Source organism: Bidens hawaiensis, unplaced genomic scaffold (assembly GCF_021521415.1).
Source record: "Bidens hawaiensis isolate Kalapana, Puna unplaced genomic scaffold, B.hawaiensis_p1.1 tig00025457_1, whole genome shotgun sequence".
Taxonomy (NCBI): Eukaryota; Viridiplantae; Streptophyta; class Magnoliopsida; order Asterales; family Asteraceae; genus Bidens; species Bidens hawaiensis.
Genome location: NW_027494071.1, coordinates 107,905 through 117,820, shown reverse-complemented (window position 1 = coordinate 117,820; position 9,916 = coordinate 107,905). Strand labels below are relative to the sequence as shown.

At 37.6% G+C, this 9,916-nt stretch overlaps 1 pseudogene; it reads left to right on the top strand.

Annotated features, from left to right (window-relative positions):
* The first annotated feature begins 738 nt into the window (after positions 1–738).
* LOC143571648 (receptor-like kinase TMK4 pseudogene) lies at positions 739–7,611 on the top strand (annotated as a pseudogene).
* Positions 7,612–9,916: the final 2,305 nt, after the last annotated feature.

Below are 9,916 nucleotides of genomic sequence, written 5' to 3'. Positions count from 1 at the left end.
TTAGAGAGAGTTTAAATCAACCATTGTGGAACTTTGAAGTTTGTGGCAAGTTTGTCTCTTCAAACTTGCTACAAAACATGCATTGTGGGTCCACATATTTTATACACACAAATACTATATGTACATATACATATACATATATATATATATATATATACATAATTACTATTTTTTAATAGGTTTGTGAAGGTTTATTGTTGTGGAAGAGAGTGAAAGTTTGTAAGAAAAGTTTGGAATTTGAGTTTGTCTCTTCAAACTTGCTACAAACATGCATTGTGGGTCCACATATTTTATACACACAAATACTATATGTACATAAACATATACATATATATATATATATATACATAATTACTATTTTTTAATAGGTTTGTGAAGGTTTATTGTTGTGGAAGAGAGTGAAAGTTTGTAAGAAAAGTTTGGAATTTGATGTGACAATGATATGTCGGTTTGTATGGGTTTATTGCTGTGGATGCTTTATATGATCGAAAATACTTGTTATGTGATTAGTATTATATAATAATACCAAAAATTCATTATCCTTAAAATTCCTAAATATTTAATACCAAATAAGTACATTATAAAATGCACCGTCAATGCTTAATTGCTTATAGCTGGTAGTATGCTTTATTTATATTTTAAAGTTTAAACTAATACAATTTTCTCAGTCTATCAAATTACTATCTTATAATAGTCTTCGTCTTATACTTCTTTGTTGTCTACACAAACTAGAAAACAATGGCTTGTGATCACCACCGCTGCCACCGCCTCCGCCTCGCATCCTTCATCCTGCTCCTCTCCTTCTCCACTGCTGATGACGCCTCCGTCATGCTAAAGCTTTTCACCTCCATTTCTCCTACTCCATCCACCTGGAAAACCAACAACTTTTGTGATTGGGAAGAAATCTCATGTGACATATCAAATCGTGTAGACATCATCAAACTACCTTCTAAATCACTCGTGGGAACTCTCCCAAACGATCTCAACAAACTCTCAAAGCTCAAAATCTTGGATCTTAGACGCAACTCACTCTCCGGTGAGATACCTACATTAGCTAACCTCAATTTCCTTGAACAAGTGTTCCAAGACAACAATAACTTTAGTTCACTTCCTTTAGGGTTTCTTTTCGGTCCCACCAATCTAGTTAGTTTTAGCATTTCCGATAATCCAATTATGTCGTCGTGGAGTCTCCCTAACGACGTCACTCAATTCACCAATTTACAAACATTTGAAGCTAGCAATGCTAACATTGTTAGGTCCATTCCGGATACTTTTTATAATTTACATAATTTGCGGAACCTCCATCTGTCTTACAATGATCTCACCGGAACCCTGCCTGCAAGCTTTGGTGGATTGGAAATTCAAAATCTTTGGCTAAACAATCAAAAACAAGGCCTTTCTGGCACGCTTGACGTACTCTCTTCCATGACTAATCTTAATCAAGTTTGGCTACATGCTAATGCATTCACCGGTCCCATACCGGATCCATCAAAATGCATCAATGTGTTTGATTTGCAACTTAGGGATAATCAATTAACAAGTTTAGTTCCTAATTCTTTAATGTCTCTCCCTAATTTAGCCAATATTACCTTACATAACAATAAGTTGCAAGGTCCATTGCCTGTATTTCAAAGCGGTGTAGAATTAGAATTCAGTGGTAATAGTTTCTGTTTACCTATGCCTGGAGAGTGTAATCCACAAGTGACGGTCCTCCTTGAGGTTGCCGGAGCTCTAGGGTATCCAATGTCATTGGCGGTATCTTGGCGTGGTAATGATGCTTGTGCCAATTGGTTCTTTATTACATGTGATTCTTACGGGGAGAATGTGACCGGAGTAAACTTTGGAAAACAAAAGTTTTCGGGTACTATTTCACCCTCCTTCGGGAACTTGACTTGGTTGAGGAGTCTAGCACTAAATGACAATGATCTTACGGGTTCCATTCCCAAAATCTTGGCATCTTTGTCGAATCTTCAACTTCTTGATGTGTCAAACAATAATCTTTCGGGGCCTATACCTGAATTCCCCCAAAATGTGAGGTTTTCACATGAAAACAACATTTTATTAGGTCAAAACATCTCTACCGTTTCAGGTGGAAGCCCACCTCCGCATTCAAAGGGGTCGCCTGTTTCAACAAATATGGTTATTGGTATTGTGGTTGGTGCTCTTGTTTTTGTTGGGATTTTATCGTATGTGTGTTACTATAAGTGTTATGGAGCGCCTACCAAGTTACAAAGTGTGGATCATGACGAGATGCCTATATCTGGAAATGGTAATTTAATTATTTCCATTCAAGTGCTTGAACAAGTCACTAATCATTTTAGTGACAACAATGTGTTGGGGAGGGGCGGATTTGGAGTTGTTTATAAAGGCATGTTACATGATGGAATTATGATTGCAGTCAAGAGGATGAAATCTGATGCGACGGGAACAAAGGGAATGAAAGAGTTCCAAGCGGAAATTGAAGTTTTAACGAAAGTTAGACATAAACATCTTGTGTCACTTCTTGGTAATTGCATTAACGGCAACGAAAGGCTTTTGGTATATGAATTCATGCCCAAGGAACTTTAAGTCAACATTTGTTTGACCGGAGAGAAGTTCAAATCCCCCCTCTTAGTTGGAAACAAAGGGTTTCGATTGCTCTAGATGTAGGAAGAGGGGTGGAATATTTGCATAGTTTGGCACAACAACGCTTCATTCATCGAGACTTAAAGTCAGCTAACATTCTTCTTGATGATGACATGAGAGCCAAGGTAGCAGATTTCGGTTTGGTTAAGATTTTGCTTGATGGGAAGTACTCTGTTGATACCAGATTGGCGGGGACATTTGGTTATCTACCACCAGAGTATGCCGGTGAGAACTACACCACCTCCAATTCTTTTAGTATTTTTTTCGTGATAATTATAATAAAAGTAAAATACATGAATGGTCTCTAGTTTATATGAAAGTATTACAAGAACCTAAAATTCAAACTTCTTTTTTTTGAGAAAATAGGCACCGGGAGGGTGACAACAAAGGTGGATGTTTATATAGAAGATTGATTATTATTGTGAAACACACTTGTATTATTCACAATATACATGTATAAATACAATGTCAAGATTGATCTAAATAATGCAAGAGCTAAACTATTGGGATACAAATAATTAGAAGATATTTGTAAGGCTAAACATATGGAGGCAATATTTCTAATTATTTATTTTAGCTTGATTTCCTCCATCTTGATTGTTACATTCCTTAATATGCTCCCGCAAGATGGACGGTCTTGTTGTTAGTCCAATCTTGGATATAAGATAATTGAATCTTGATCGTGGTAGCGGTTTGGTTAGGGCATCGGCTAATTGGTCGTCCCCGGTAATGTGTGTGACTCGTATAGAACGATCTTGGACTTGTTCGCGTACAAAGTGGAAATCGAGAGCAAGATGTTTCATACGTGAGTGAAACACCGGGTTGGCAGAATATTGTGTTGCACTCATATTGTCACAAAATATAGTTGGTGTTGAAACCGATGTGTAGCCAAGTTCTTTCAGAAGAGATTTAGCCCAAATGACTTCTGTGGTGACCGAAGCTATGGCACGAAATTCAGCTTCTGTTGAGGAACGAGCTAAAGTACTTTGCCTCTTTAAACTCCAAGCAATGGGGTTTGATCCAAGGTATACGATATATCCGGTGGTGCTTCGATAATTATCTTTGTCGCCCGCCCAATCGGCATCGGCGAAACCATGAAGATGTAACGGGGATGCATTTTTTATTAGAAGACCTTTGTGAATTGAACCATGAAGGTACCGGAGCAACCGTTTGAGGGCATGCCAATGTGTTGTGGTTGGTGCATGCATAAATTGTGAAAGCTTGTTCACGGTAAAAGCAACATCCGGCCTTGTAAGTGTTAAGTATTGTAACGAACCGACTAAAGCACGGTATTCGGATGGTTTTGAAGTGGTGTTCCGTCATGCAAGGTGAGTGGTTCGGAGCACATAATTGGTGTAGTTGTCGGTTTACAATCACTCATATTGGCACGCTTGAGAAGATCATGCATGTATTTAGAGATAAGAGAATTCCTTGAGGGTGAGGTAGAACTTCAACACCAAGAAAATAAGAAAGATTGCCAAGATCTTTAAGGGAGAATTTCATGGCGAGTGTGGATATGAAGTCATTTACGGTTTGAGGAGATGGACCGGTGATGATAATATCATCAACGTAGACGAGAATAAATATAGGAGAAGGATTGTTTGTTTGGATAAATAAGGAAGGATCGGAGATGGTGGGCTGGAAATGTTTAGAGTGAAGGTAGTTTTTCAATTCTTCGTACCATGCGCGTGAGGCTTGGCGTAGGCCGTAGATGGCTTTATTAAGTTTGCATACATGAGAAGGGAAAGAGGGATGGATGAAACCAGGAGGTTGTGCCATGTACACATCTTCGGTTAATGTGCCTTGAAGAAAGGCATTATTAATATCTGGTTGTCGAAGATTCCATTTTTGTGATACGGCTAGAGAGAGGATGAGACGAAGAGTGGCGGGTTTGACAACGGGACTAAACGTCTCGGCAAAATCAATTCCCGGCCTTTGATGAAAACCCTTTGCAACTAGACGTGCTTTAAGGCGTTCAATGGAGCCATCCGGATTATACTTGGTGCGGAAGACCCATTTATTTCCGATTAAATTAACGGCTTTGGAAGGAGGAACAAGAGTCCATGTGTTATTGTTTTGTAGGGCATCAAATTCTTGAGTCATGGCATTACGCCATGAGAGGTGTTTGAGTGCTTGGGTGATATTTGACGGTTCGGTTACGGGACCGTTTGTGGCAGTATACAGTTGGAAGTCAGGGTTATGGTAGCGTGGGTTCGGTTTGCGGGTGCGGAGAGTAGTTTTGGGTGGTTCGATAGCGGGGTTTGGTTGGGCAAGAGGTTCAGTTGTGGAAATGTTGAGGGGGGCGGTGGGAGGTTGTACATTAGTGGTAGGAATTTGATCGTTGATTATTTGTGGCTGGTCCAAGTTATGAGTGTGGGCGGGTATTTGGGTGTTGTTTTGTGAAGATGGGTTGGTGGCGACAGTGGACGATTGGTTGTGAGTTTGATTGCCTGGTAAATGTGAATTGAACTGAGGGTTTAAAGTGATTTGTTGGGGTGGGGAGTGGGCCGTAGTGATATAGGTTGGGGTTGCATCTTGATTGTTGGGTTCCAGTGAGTTATGGGGCTGATGGGTTGTAGTAATAGGCTCAATATCTATGGTGTTATGATCTGTGGGATTGAAAGACGATGGGGGGTTTGGATTTGAGGTATTAGACGAAATATTTGAGGTAATAGTTTTTGGTACAGTGGATAAATTTATGGAAAATCAAATATTAGGGTCTGGGTATGAAGGGTTGGTGGTATTTGATATTGTCTCATATGGGAATTGATCTTCAACAAATTTAACATGTCTTGATGTATATATTTTGTTTGTGGTTGGATCAAGTGCATAATAGGCACTTTGGGAAGATGATTAACCAACAAAAATACAAGGTTTAGATTTGGGTTCTAATTTATGCGAGACATAAGATCGAAGCCAAGGATAACAAAGACAACCAAAACTTCTCAGATTATCGTAGTTTGGTTGTTTGTTAAAAAGTCGAAAATGTGGGGATGTGTTTTGGAGGGTGGGAGTGGGAAGACGGTTAATTAGATAGGCCGCGGTAGTAAAGGCAAATGGCCAAAAATGGGTTGGTAGTTTAGCGTGTGACAGTAGAGAAAGACCGGTTTCAACTATGTGACGATGTCTACACTCGGCAAAACCGTTGTGTTCGGGTGTATGTGGTGGAGAGGTGAGGTGTGACACTCCCCGGGATTGAAGATGAGTTGTGAGTTTGACATATTCTCCTCCATTATCCGAAAAGAATTGTTTAATAGTAGTTTTAAAGTAGTGTTCGACAAGATTTTGAAATCGAATGAATGTGGATAAAGAATCGGATTTGTTTTTAATTGGATAAAACCATATGTATTTAGTGTAATGGTCGACAAATATAATATAATATTTGAATCCATCGAAAGATGTAATTGGCGATGACCATACATCGGAAAATATTAGATCTAGGGGTGCTTTGGAAGTTAAACTTGATTGATAAAAGGGTAATTTGTGACTTTTGTGTATTTGGCAAGAGTTACAATTATTTTGGAAATTTTGAATGCAAGAAATAAATGGAGATAAAAATTCCAAAGTCTTATTATTTGGATGGCCCAAACGATGGTGCCAATTATTAGACTTTGCCTTTTGTAGTGAGAAGATTGTCGGAGTATTCGAGGGGCGTGACGAGCATATTTCGTACACCCCGTTTCGTGTCGTCCCTTTAAAAAGAGGGGTTTTAGAAAGTTGGTCCTTTATGACAAAAACAGAATCATAGAACTTGATTCTAAAATTATTTTCTTGACACAATCTAGATATAGAAATAATACTTTGAGAAATTGAGGGAACGCAAAGAACGTGTTTTAAGATTAATGGAGTGGTTTGTGTGTGGATTACCATTGAACCAATATGAGTGATAGTAAGAGACGAACCGTCACCGATTATGAGCTCATCGGTTCCATCGTAAGGGACATGAAGGGACAATGCTTTTATGTCATTTGTCACATGAAGGGACAAATCACCAATTTATTTGTGGTGATTTGTCCGAGACCTGCACGTTACAAGTAAATGGCGGTATAACTGCGCTAGTAAACATTGTGTTGAATGAGTTACATGTTGCAATGGTATGTCCTTTGGTGTGACACCATTGGTAGCGACCGAGGAATAATTGGTTTCTCCTATGAGTGGTTGTGTTTTGTGAAGTTGGTAAAAGAGGTGGCTGTGATTGGAGATCAGCCCTATTATTGTTGCTATGGTGGTTGTGGGCTACAAAGACGGCAGCAGGCTGATGTGTAAGGGTGTTTGCTGTGAGAGATTGTGAAGAGATGAGGTATGTCATGAGATTGGCAATAGTAATTGAATGAATGATGGAGGTTTGGGAGGAAAAAAAAACGCAGGCTTATGATACCATATAATGCAAGAGCTAAACTATTGGGATACAAATAATTAGAAGATATTTGTAAGGCTAAACATATGGAGACAATATTTCTAATTATTTATTATAGCTTGATTTCCTCCATCTTGATTGTTACATTCCTTAATAGTTTATGCATTTGGGGTAGTTTAATGGACTTAGTCACGGGTCGAAAAGCAGTACATGAAACTATCTCAGAGGAGATATGTCATCTAGCTACATGGTTTAGAAGGCTCCCTCTCTCTAAGGAAAACATGACAAGTTGTATAGATTAAGTTCTTGATATTAACGATGAAGTAACCCTTAAAAGCATCCTCAAGGTGGCTGAGCTCGCATACCACTGTACGGCATGTGACCCGTCTCAGAGACCTAACATGGGTTATGTGGTTAACGTGTTGGGTCCTCTTGTAGAGAAATGGGAACCATATCCACTGGAAGAAGAACAAACATATCACAACCACCATAGGAGCCTTCCCCATGTTCTTCAAGCTAATGAGGATACCTATAGTATGTTGTTCAATGTCTTTCAACCAAACTCAATCTAGCATTCTCATTTTTAGTTGCCGTGATCACACATTTAGCCAAACTCAATCTCGCATTCTCGTTTTTAGCGTGGTTTTCATTGTGTAATACGTTTCAGGTCTAACATTAACACTTGTTAGCATTTCTGTTTAGTTTGTGTAAAATGACTAAAATACCCTTTGACAAAGTGCGTAGACTAGTTATATAATTTACTCAAAACGTAAAGGAAGAAGAAATTATCAAGGGTGGGGTCGCCAACGACAACCCGACATGCGGCAAGGTTAACTAGAAAGCATAGGCCATGGTGTCGAGCACGGTCACTACAACATCTCAACTATTTTCCATAGTGTTCTAACTTACTATTCCAAATAATATTTACAAACATTATTTCTTACATATATACACAAATACATATATATATACATACAAATTATATATACATAAAGTTTAATTACAATATCTACATAATTTAGATGGCAAATTGGTCTACATACTTTCATAGTGTCCACCATATGTGATTTGAGCCCTGACCAGAGGAACTCCTCTCATTGTTGACATTGCTTCATTTGCATTTTGCACCACTTGCTTTATCCTCTGATCATACATCCAGATTTAATGTCAATACTAATTATATGATCGAAAAAACTCGTCACGTGACTAGTAACTATTAGTTTAACTAAAGAACTCAAGCTTGTAATAATACAAGTCAAGTTGGCATGGCTCGTGAGTCGTGAGTGGTGTCTCATATTCAACTTGAGCCAGCTGTGGATCCGTGAGTTATATCATTTATTTTGAGTTTTAATGATTTTAATGTTCTATACACGAGTCACGTATAACAAGTTAACAAAAACCCTACGTTATGCAAAATTTGAAAAGCATAGTACAATAAGTACAAGAGCGAGCTAGCGGCAGCTTAAATATTTTTACCAGTCAAACCAGATTAAGTTGAACTAAGAGCGACTTTTAACAAGTTAAAGCTAGCGAGTTGTAAGTCGCTAAATTAGTTATACAACTAGTTGGGTTGATAGTGATTGCGGCGGGCTTAAGGCTCAATATTGACGACGACATTCTCTTTTTTTTAACAGTAAAGTTACAATACTTATAATACTTCAAAAACTTCTATATAAATACACCCATTGACTAGTTAAATAAAAAAATTCAAAGCATGTAATAGTGTGTAAAAATGTAAAAAATAAAAAAGTGACCAAACCTTGTTGTCAGGGTAGATCTGAATCCTAAGCTTTTGGTTTTGTTGTTTGTGCCTTCTGCCACTTCCACATATTATGTCACAAATGGTAACAACAGTCATACCAATAGATCAAAAAACACCAATCCCACTTAAACCCCACTTCCAAAGATTCAACTTATGATCACTTTTGCTCCAAGCAACCACTTCTTTCTTGATCATCTTTGATGATGATGATGAACAATTGTCACCATGTTTTTCATTTTGTTCCAACGGAACCGTCTCAATACGAGACAAATCAGATTCTTGAGAACCCATTTTCATTTCGACAAATTGGTTTTCTTTCTTAAAGAAAACATGAAAGATCGGATCTTGATCATTTGAGCCTACCTCAGACTCAAATGAATTTTCCGAATTTTCCTTAGACCCCTCAATAAAAATTGGATGTTTGATGATTTCCTTGACTTCTTCATGATCCGATCGTTTTTCAAATATTGGTTTGTCTTCAACATAATCTTGATACATTTTTGATGTATAGAAACAATTCGGTTTGTAACCTTTTTCAGGACTCTTGACATATTTTTCTGAGAAGATCTTCATCCTCGTAATCCTGGACTTCTATAAGTCCAAGATCACGAGGAATATTCACCCACTCTTCATCTTCAAAATCCATCTTTTTTCATCAAAGGTTTATTATTTTTTTTCTTGGTTTCAAGAAGAATCTAAATATAAAGGATGTACATTAATTTGATGGATTCCTTGAATTATTGAAGGTGGGGAACTTACATTTGTAAAATATGATACATTGATGATGGATGGTGTGGATGACATATTATATGAATTTGGGGTGGCTAATGGGACCTACATGATGTGTACTTAATTCATTTCAAAATTGTTTTATACACTCCCAAAGATATTTTATTGGGAGTTTTCCAGAAGACCTGGTTTAAAATTCTCTGTCACTTTCAAAAGAAAAAAAAATTGTGTTAAATGTCACTTTAGACCCTAAACAAAAACTTTGGGTGAACACAAATCTACCTTTATAATATATATACTCTCACAATTCACAAATAGGACAATTGGTAAATTCCATGTTTTGAAAAAGAAAAGGCTAATATTAAACTTATTTCTAACATAATGTTGAATTAGTTTAGGAATATTGAATCATGTCGTAAAACCATATTAAACTTTTAAATTTT